The sequence below is a fragment of the Vicia villosa genome, linkage group LG6 (assembly GCF_029867415.1).
Source record: "Vicia villosa cultivar HV-30 ecotype Madison, WI linkage group LG6, Vvil1.0, whole genome shotgun sequence".
Lineage (NCBI taxonomy): Eukaryota > Viridiplantae > Streptophyta > Magnoliopsida > Fabales > Fabaceae > Vicia > Vicia villosa.
The window spans coordinates 61,185,270-61,195,626 of NC_081185.1; the positions used below are offsets into that span (position 1 = coordinate 61,185,270).

At 39.4% G+C, this 10,357-nt stretch overlaps 1 non-coding gene across 1 annotated transcript; it reads right to left on the reverse strand.

Annotated features, from left to right (window-relative positions):
- Window positions 1-2,304: 2,304 nt before the first annotated feature.
- LOC131615360 (small nucleolar RNA R71) lies at window positions 2,305-2,411 on the reverse strand. Its single transcript, XR_009287779.1, has one exon. It is a non-coding gene; the product is annotated as a small nucleolar RNA R71 (small nucleolar RNA).
- Window positions 2,412-10,357: the final 7,946 nt, after the last annotated feature.

Here is a 10,357-nt window from a genome sequence, read left to right on the forward strand (position 1 = left end):
CGAAAGCCGTCCATACTTATGATATGACTTAATTAGTATTTAACCAAACAAAAAGGGCGAAAGCAGTTTGATTGGTTAAATAGGAATATTTAACACTTTTTAGAAAACGATTTTGAAATTATTTTTGAACGCGTTTGTAGGTTCAAAATCCGGTCCTTGGCCAAAAGCCAAAAGTCTCTTTAAGTTAATCTTTCCTAGTCAAAATTACTTTTCTACTAAGTCAAAATAACTAATTTCTTAAAAATAGGTTTGCATCGTTAACGCGGAAGGCACCCTTTATATATGACAATAAAAGAATTTAATTTAAAGAGTAAAGTCGGTTCTTAGTATGCGAAAGCTACAAGTTCCTGTTAAATTGTTCTTTGCTATAAGTAGAAAATATTGCCCCATAAGTATTCCATTTATGCATGACTAGACCATTGTCTGATTTACGTGAATTACATTCGAACCTGTTGCTTTATCTGCTATTTACTTTCTTGCACTGCACTCACAACAATATTCTTGTTCACCTTAGATAAGCACCTTAGCTATAGATGTTAGAACAAGAATTGTTCTGATTAATATTCTTAGTTTTGATGATAACATTATATATGAATTTTGTATAAGACAATGTGGTACTCTAATCCTATGCATTTTCCATTTCAGGAAATATATAAAGAGTATGCACAATTCAGCGCAAGAAGCACTGACTCAGAAGGTTCAAGATTGCAACATCAGAACATGCTCTCGCAAGACATCAGAAGATGGTCAAGCAGAATCAGAACATGGTCTATGAAGCATCAGAAGAACTTGAGTTCAGAAGCAGAAGCACTGAAGTTCTTATGGTATCACGCTAGAAGCACTTCAAAGTCAGAAGACAAGAAGATGCTCTGCACCAAGTTGTTTGACTCTGATTAATTCAAACGTTATATCTACAAACATTAGATCAGAATCAAGTACAAGATGACAGGCTACGCTCACTGACAAAAGGAACGTTAGAAGCTATTAAAGGCAAAGTCAGTTAAAGCAGGAAAAGCAAGGCTCGAGGTAGTTGACAAAAGAGGGAAACATTAAATGCAAAGATGTACGGATCACGCAACGCATTAAATGCTTCCAATGGTCATCTTCTCATAACGCCTATAAATAGTGAAGTTCTAATCAGAAGCAAGGTTACACAACACTTACGCAAACAACTCTGCACAAACAACCTTAAACGCTGCTGAATCAAAGTCTTACGAACATCATATTCAACCTCACTACACTTGTAATATCTTAGTGAGATTTAAGCTTAGAACTTAAGAGAAATATCACAGTTGTCATTATAGCTTATTAAGAAGCATTTCTATACTCTTGTAAGAATTTGTTTTACATTAATTTGTAAAAGGTTCCTAGAGTTATCAAGGTGTGATCAGAATACTCTAGAAGACTTAAAGGGTATCTAAGTGGAAAACCATTGTAATCAAGATTGATTAGTGGATCAAATCCTCAGGTGAGGTAAATCACTCTAAGGGGGTGGACTGGAGTAGTTTCGTTAACAACGGACCAGGATAAAAATCATTGTGCAATTGTTTTTATCTTAAGAGTTTTTAAAGTCACACTTATTCAACCCCCCCCCTTTCTAAGTGTTTTTCTATCCTTCAATAGAGTTTATAGATTGACGATTGGTCTCTGTGGTTCGATAATCTTATATATTACTTCGATAGGCTTTGCACTTGCAGTTCTATATTTAGGCTATACGTTGCTGACCCATCGAGTTTTTGGCGCCGTTGCCGGGGACCAACTTCGTCAAATTTCGTACCCTATTGTTTTCCCGTTTAGACTAAGGCTATTCTAGCCGGTAGATGCGTAGAAATCGTAGCACCGGTAACCTATTAAACCCTTTAGTGGAACCCGAACGTTACGCCCGAGCACGTCTATTTATCCTTAAGTTAAGGGAAGCTATGGCTGAAGACCGTAACCAAAGACCGCTTAAAGAGTTTGCTCAACCATATAATGAGGAGCCTAGTTCTAGTATAGTAAACCCTGCTATAACAACTAACAATTTCGAACTAAAGCCCTCACTCTTACAATTAGTGCAACAAAATCAATTCGCTGGCCTCAATTTCTGAGAACCTGAATCAACACTTAAAAGTTTTTATCCGATTAGCTGACACTATTAAGTCAAATGGTGCTTCATGTGAGGCGATTCGTCTAAGACTATTTCCTTTCTCCCTCAGAGATAAAGCACATGACTGGTTAGATTCCCTTCCAACCAACTCAATAACATCTTGGGAAGACCTTAGGAAAGTGTTCCTTTCTAGATATTTTCCCCCAAGCAAGACCGCAGCCCTTAGAAACTTGATCATTAGATTTACTCAAAACCAAGGAGAATCACTTTTTGAAGCCTGGGAGAGATACAAGGACCTTTTAAAAGCTTGTCCACACCTTGGCCTAGAGAAATGGTTGATCATACACACCTTCTATAATGGAATCCATTATAATACCAAAATGTATATCGACGCTGCCGCTGGTGGTGCGTTGATGAACAAACCTTACCCTGAAGCTTGTGCCCTAATAGAAGATATGGCCCAAAGCCAATACCAATGGGGATTAGAACAAGCGACAGTGGAGAAGAAGGAAACCTAAGGAGGAGTGCATGAAATTAGTTGCATGGACATGATTGTCGCACGCTCGCGAAAAATGAACAGAGTCGCCACTAATATATTTATCCCAAAGAGGGAAAGGAATATCAGAAAACCTAACAAAGGAAGGAACAGAGTCTTGCGACCAGAGAATCAAGGTACGGGAGTCGGTTACGCAAGGGGAAGGTATTAGCACCCCTCGCGCCCATCGTACTCGATGGTATCCACCTATGTTTGTTTCTATCTAAAGGGTGTGTACTATGTCTATGTCTACATGTGAATGCATGCAAAAAGAAATACGGGGAAAAGAAGGAATTATTTACAAATGTGATCGTTCAAGCCCCGCGACTTGATGCCTACGTATCCTTTTCAGGAATCAGAGCGCCGTAGTTCGGCTCCATAGTTTCTGTTTGTTTTTGTGTTTTTTAGTTGGGCGGAGTTAACGCTCGCGCTCTTGCATAAGGGGACAACCTAGGATGCAATGGAGCGGAGATAACAATGCCCTTAAGAAAGGAGAGAAGAGAGAGTTTGAGTGTTTCGAGGAAATCCCTAAAGCAAGGGAAACTCGAGTTACTCTTTGGTTTGTGTTTTTTAGAATTTGGGAACTTACGCCCGAATGGAACCCTAAAGCAAGGGAAATCCAGGCACTCGAATGATTCCCTAAAGCAAGGGAGATCCAAGCTTCCATTCCCTTTTTAATGATTTTCACTTTTTTATTAATGTTTTTTAGGTATTTTCTTTGTATTTTTTAAAGGGATTTTATTTTGAATATTTTTAGATGTTTTAGTGTTGTAAAAGAAAAAGGAAACTAGCCTAAGTATGAAGGGAATTTCTACCTAATGTTATCATGGTTTCTACCTAAGGTTAGGAATAGAAGAATATGAAAATAGAGATCACAATTACAAACAAAAGTCAAGTAATACAATGATACAAAATTGGTAAAAAGCATGAAATGACACAAGTCAAAATGTAGTACAAAATTTAACTAAAATACTACTATTTTTTATGACCTTTTTAATGTGAAAAATTATCAATTAAAGGGACCAAGATTAATTCCTAAAAATGATCTAAAAGTCTAACAAATTTTATAAGATTTTATTGTCTTTTAGAACCTAAAAGGTATGAAAAAAAAAACTAAGTGAAAAATCTAAATCTACATGAGAACAGGGAGGTGTTATGTCTGAAATCAATGGTGTGGAAAGCCTTCTCGCAGCCCAAACAGATTGAGGCACAGGAAGTGTTTTTTGTTGTTTCAATTTGCCAAAAAAATGCTGCTGGGCTATAGGGGGTGCGATGCTGATGTTGCTTGGCCTAGAGTTGTGTGATCCAATGGATTTAGCAGATTTTATTATTTCCATTTCAGCACTTATTGAGCATTAATACTATGGTTTATTTTATGGAAAAGAGATATAACGTGACATGAATACTAACATGAAAATCAATTGGTCACATTATGAATAAGTCACTAAAGACAAAACAAGAGCTACCAACCAATCACACGGTGCCATGTCACCGGCCTATTCATGCAAACAAAGAAAAAGAAAGATAGCATACGAAATCACGTGCAGCATGGGCAAATCAGAGAGTTTCTCCCTCATACTACACACGTGAACAGTGCAGCCACGCACTCACCTTCTTCTCCGACGGATTGGACCGCCATCCACGGCGGCGACGATGACGAACATGACCGGAGAATAAGAACGAAGACGCAGCCCCACGAAATCGAACACCAATTCCAAATATCACACTCGTTTCAAGTGATTTAAGCGAAAGCATCGAGAACTCATAGTGCCGAAACAGATCCGAAATGAAAACACAGTAATGCACATACAACGATTGAGAACACCAGATGCGATTTATACCCTATCATGAAAGTTTTTAGCATGCTGAGATAATGATTATGAGACTTACCTGAGAAGAATTGCAAGAACTTTAGAAAACTCTATTGCTTCTTCCAAGATTGATGAGGATGATGAGAGATCCGTGAAGGTTCTGTTTGACGAGGAATAAACTCATCTCTTGCTTGAACTCTTGGAGGTGAATACCGGAAGTGATGAACACTTGGAAGAAATACGTAACCGAACTTTCTTCCTCAAGAAACCATAACCATTTGAGTGTTACATGAAGAGAATGAAGCTGGTGATGATTATACCGTATCGTGACGATGATTATGATTTGAATACTGAAGATGATTGATGACGATATTGATTAACGAAGGTGGTGAAGGTGATGACCGATAATGGAGGTACGGTTGCGAAAAACGGTTATGGAGGTGGTGAAGCTTCGAAAGAGAAGATGAAGATTGGTGTGGTGATTTGAGGATGATGAAGATGAATCGAAGATTGTTGAGGTTTGGTGGTGGCCGGAGTTAGTTAGAGAAGTTTGTTGCGGTGGTTTGAGGAGTTAGTTAGAGAAACAGTTATGGTGGAGAGAGAGAGGAAGGTGAGAGAGAAGAGAGTGAAGAGGGAGAAAAGAGTGTGAAACTGAAAAATGAAAAATGAAGTGTCTGTGTGAATCGTGAAGGGGTTGAGTTTATATAGTGGAAGTGAGTGTGCATGGGAGTTATGATGTGTGTTGTTGCAGCTTAATATGGCAATGGCTGAGTTTTCACGTGAGCTTTTGCATGGGTGCATGGTAACGTGTGGTGAGGTGTGTTGCATTGGATGGTGATCCACCTTTAGTGAGCAAGTTTAGTGTATTTGTGGTAAGATTTTCTTCTCCTTTTACGAGCACAGTAACATGCATGGCTTCTGTAGTAGTGGATGGGCGTATGTATGTTGCAGCAATACTCATGCCAATGCTCTGTCAAACTGATCATAACACTCACTTTGAGCCCTTATATCTCAAGTTGTGGCTCAATGTTTGACTTAATTTTGGGCTCAGAATGAAGAGGGCATGGAGTAGACTAACATATGTGTTGAGAATTTCTCGAATCAATGCCTAGGAGTGTGAGAAAATCAATCACAAACATGATGACACAATGGTTTCCTTCCATGCGCGCGTGTAGCTCGGATTTGGCCTACGATTTTAGCAAAAGCATGACTCACTGAAGGTGCCACTTTGAAGGCTTCTACTTTAGCCCCTACATACTCAATTTTCCCAATCTATGGCTTGTTGGAAAGAAGACATGGCAAGGAATAATTTGGTACAATGCTTGATCCCAATGGAGCCTCTTAGAGTCTCCAAATTGAGCTCAAATTTGGCACGCCAGGTGTTTGTGAAAACGCACGCGCGTGACTTGGTTTTGTGCCCAGTCGGATGCCTGCCATTGGTCTTGTGGAACAGTGAGTTTGGAGGCTTGTAATTACCTCAACACTTGTCCAAATAACTTGGTTCCTGGTTCATTGCATAGAGGACATGGAGGAGAGTTGATGGGTGTCAAGTTTGTAATCAATGGACCCTCTTATCGCTCTGGAATTAGCTCCAAAATTGACACTCCACATGTTTGTAAAAATGCTTGCGTGTGTCAAGAAACTTGCCCAGCAATGTGACTTGCTTCAAATGAAAAGTCTCAACTTCACATCTTAATAACTCTTCAACCAAGCTTCAAATGAAAAAGTGTCCAACTACAAAGTTGTTCTCCTCCATGAGAGGAACAACTTTGATGTTGGACTCTTCTTCAAAAACTGCAATTTGTCACGTGTAATCTAGTGCTGAAGTGGACTGCCCAACAAGATTTAAAGCATCCAAAAATTTTCTAAGTGTTGGAAACTTGTCTTTTTGCTATTTTGGCAACCTTTTGTCGAACTCCCGATTTTATCCATTCTTCGACTTTTCTTGATTAATTTTCCACCAAAAGTCAATATTTGAATAATTTTTCTGATTTTGACCCAAAAGTCAACTGTTTTGATTTTTCCGACTATTGATGAAATTCCCGATTAAATCCCTTCCAGTCAAATCCAGTCAAACAAACACATCCACATAGTCAGTATGAGAGCTTCTCATTCATAGAATCCACTCCTGATTAAATGTTGACTAGAAAGTCAACTGGTTGACTTTGGTCAAAGAAACCTTGATTAAGAGGATCAGATGGATCACAAGCTTGTACACTCCCGTCAATGCATCGAGTTGAAAATGGGAAAAATCTAATCCAAGAAGTCTTCAATGAACATAGAGCCACATGATTACACCTCAGATCCACACATTTGGTAGGAAACCCTCTGCCAATAAAGCTTTTTCTTGCTAGTCTTTTGAATAGTACCAATGACATGAATGCATGGGTGTGAGTTATGACCTAAGTGATGTATGTACATAAATGCAAAGCCTAAGCCAGTTAGAAGTTAAAGGGTAGGACAAATTTGGGGTATGACAATGATGCAAGCCAAAATGGACGCTCTAGCCTTAAAAGTCGAAAATATGACTCAAAACCCTTCCACAGTGGCTGCAGCCCAATCGGAATGCGAACTCTGTGGAACCCAAGGACATCAAACTTGTGATTGCAACCTATTGAATGAGTCTAGCTCAGACCAAGTTAATTACACCCAAGGAAACCCTTTTTCTAATACCTACAATCCTGGATGGAGGAACCACCCGAATTTTTCCTATAAAAACAACAACCCTATCCAGAATCCTAGATCCTCGAGACCGCAAGGTTTTCAAACTCAAAGACAAAATCAACCTATGCAAGTTGTACCACCAAAACCCAGTCTCAAGGAAACCATGGATAATTTTATCTAGTCCCAGACTCAACAAAATAAAGAGTTCCTAAACCAGAACATTCATGTAAATGTGTTGATAACACAACTAGGGACTAAGTTCGACCAGATGATGACCCATAATAAGATGCTTGAAACTCATATCTCGCAAATAGCTCAAACACAAGCCGCACAAACTACGCCTAGAGGACAATTCCCTAGACAACCTCAACCCAATCCTAGAGGGCAAGCAAATTCCATTACCTTACAAAACGGAACTGCTTATGATGGACCTAAAAACCCAACTCTGAGCACACCCGAAAAACCCATAGAATCTATGATGGAGCGCTTTATGGAAGCACAAACTGTCCAAGAGGAAGAGTTTAGAAAACAAAATCTCCATATTATTGAAACCCTTAGGCAACTGAACACTGTGGTGGAGTCCCTAGCGACTCACAACATGGCCTTGGAGACTAAAATCTCCCTGCTTGAACAAAAACCTCTAGGACCTTTCCATGAGAAGCATGTGGATGTTGTAATAGCCAATAGTACAAGACAAATTGAAAAACCTAAGGAGAGTGATAATGAGGTTCATGAAATTTCTGGTGAGAAAAGAGTAGAGATTGAGAAAAATCCACCGACACCACACGAAAGGGAAGTTGTCAAAGAGGTTAAGAAGGAAACACCTTATATTGGTCTTCCTCCCTACAACCCACCTATTTCTTACCCTAAAATATCGGTGGAAGCTAAGGTGGACTCCCAATCCAAAATGCGTGTGGAGGTATTCGAAAATATCCACACTAATGCACCCTTGTTTGAAGTCTTGCATAAGGAGAGGAAGCTAGTTGACCATGAAACTAGGGAAATCATCAATGTTAAGAGGGGAATATTAACATTTGAGATGGTGGATGAAAGAACTGAACCCAAAACTGAGAAGCTAATAGATCCAAAACCACCTCCACAAGCTCAGAAGTCTAAACCATCCTACAGAAGGAAGAAAAGAAAAGGTGAGGGATGTGAAAGATGGCGTGATAAGTGGCCATGGAAACCGAAGATTGAGCTGTCAAGCTAACGACATTAAACAAGCGCTGCATGGGAGGCAACCCATGGTTTCTTTTTCAATTTAATTTTTTATAATTATCATAAGTTAATTTTATTTGGACTGATCTTTTCAGGTCCAGATATTCTAACTTTATTTTACAGGATGGCTCAGTTTGATAACATGCATGTGGTTCTTAGAGATGATGCACAAAGGTCGTGCTACGCTGCTTTATCTGTTCGACCTATGCTGCCTGTCAGATATCTATGCAACCAACTTAATTAGGAAGAGTATTCTGACGACATCTATGTGACCTATAGGAACATTACTCTGGAGTTCATTAGCTCCCTAGATTATAACCCATGGGTGGGTGAAGGAGATGAGCGATGGCGCATTAACTTCAGATTGTTTGGTACTGAGTACACCCTGAACATCAAAGAGTTTGGTGATTTACTTGGTTTCCAAACTGGACCGACCGCCATCACTGAGCTACCATTGACTTACTTTATGAGTAGAGATATTGAAAGATTCTGGCAGGACATTACTGATGGTGCCAGCCTTGACCCTTCTACCCAGCTGTCAAGAAAGATCCACAATCCAGCTTTCCGGTACTTTGAGATGATCCTATGTCACACATTCTTTGGGAGGAGCTATGGTGACCACCTAGTCACTGCTGAGGAGGTCTTATTCCTATACTATGCCAGTCAGTCCAGACCCATCGCCAGTGGAGGTTTTCTGATAGAGAGCTTAGACCAGATTGCCAGATCTACTGCAGGTTTCATACATTCCGGAGGGAATGTGACACAGATAGCTTCTGCTCTGGGCTTGGACAGGATGATATTTCAGCTGACTCCATACCGTGGGTATACCTTCCTGGATATAGATTTCTCTATGGATCGTGGACTCATAAGGAGGGCCTCCTTCCATCCATATCGGTATAGGTTACTTATCGACGATCAGACGGTTTACACCTTTACCTTGTCAGACCCTCAGATGACTTGTGTCTCCAACCCTGCTAACTGGAACTATTTTGTGGAGGGTTGGGGTGAGACATCATATTCTACTCCTGAGTACACTCCTGGCCCTGAGGACCCCATTCCTGAGTACACTTATGGCCCCGAGGATCCCGTTCCGGAGTACACACCCGGACCCGAGGTTGTGCACACTATTGTTCTTACTAATAACCTCAATTTACAGGAACCTGACATTCGCACTCTATTGATCGCTATGCGCACCGAGATAGCCACTCTCCGCAATGAGGTGGCCGACCTTCATTTACAGTTGGAGCTGAACGATGCCTCCTTTGCTGGTGAGTTAGATGATCTAGCTCACAAGGTGGCAGAGATTCGACGCCAGTTGACTGAGCTGCGTGGTCCAGACCCTCCTGCAGAGCATCCTCCCGGTTGGTGATAGATCTGTGTTGTTCACGAGAACTCTTATCTTAGTGTATATATATATATATATATATATGTGTGTGTGTGTGTGTGTGTGTGTGTGTGTGATTTCCCTTATGTTGATTTCCCTTTCAGTCTCATTTGATACACTTGCTGCATTCTCTGTTTTATGCACTATAGTACTATTTACATTGTGATGACCTGACGTTCGTACTTATATATATATATATATATATATATATATATATATATATATATATGTTTGTTTTTTTCCCTTATTTGTAATTATATTGTTCTACTAATGTTTTTGTTTTTCTGGTCATCATAACGAAAAAAGAAAAAAAATTATATATATATATATATATTATCTTTTTCTAAATATATATATATATATATATATATATATATATATATATATATATATGTGTGTGTGTTCGCCTACATATGTATATATATTTTTAGAAAAAGATAATATATATATATATATATATATATATATATATATATATATATGCATATATATTCTATTTTTGAAAAAAAAAAGGTACTAGGTACACCCCCAAGATATAAGTGAAGACAAGGAGGAGAGGCCCAAAAGCTAAAAGAGGCCAAAATTCGGCCCAGCCATTCTTGAACTGGCCGCGGCCGCGGTGACGCAACGGTCATCCAACGACTTGTTGCTCGAAAACC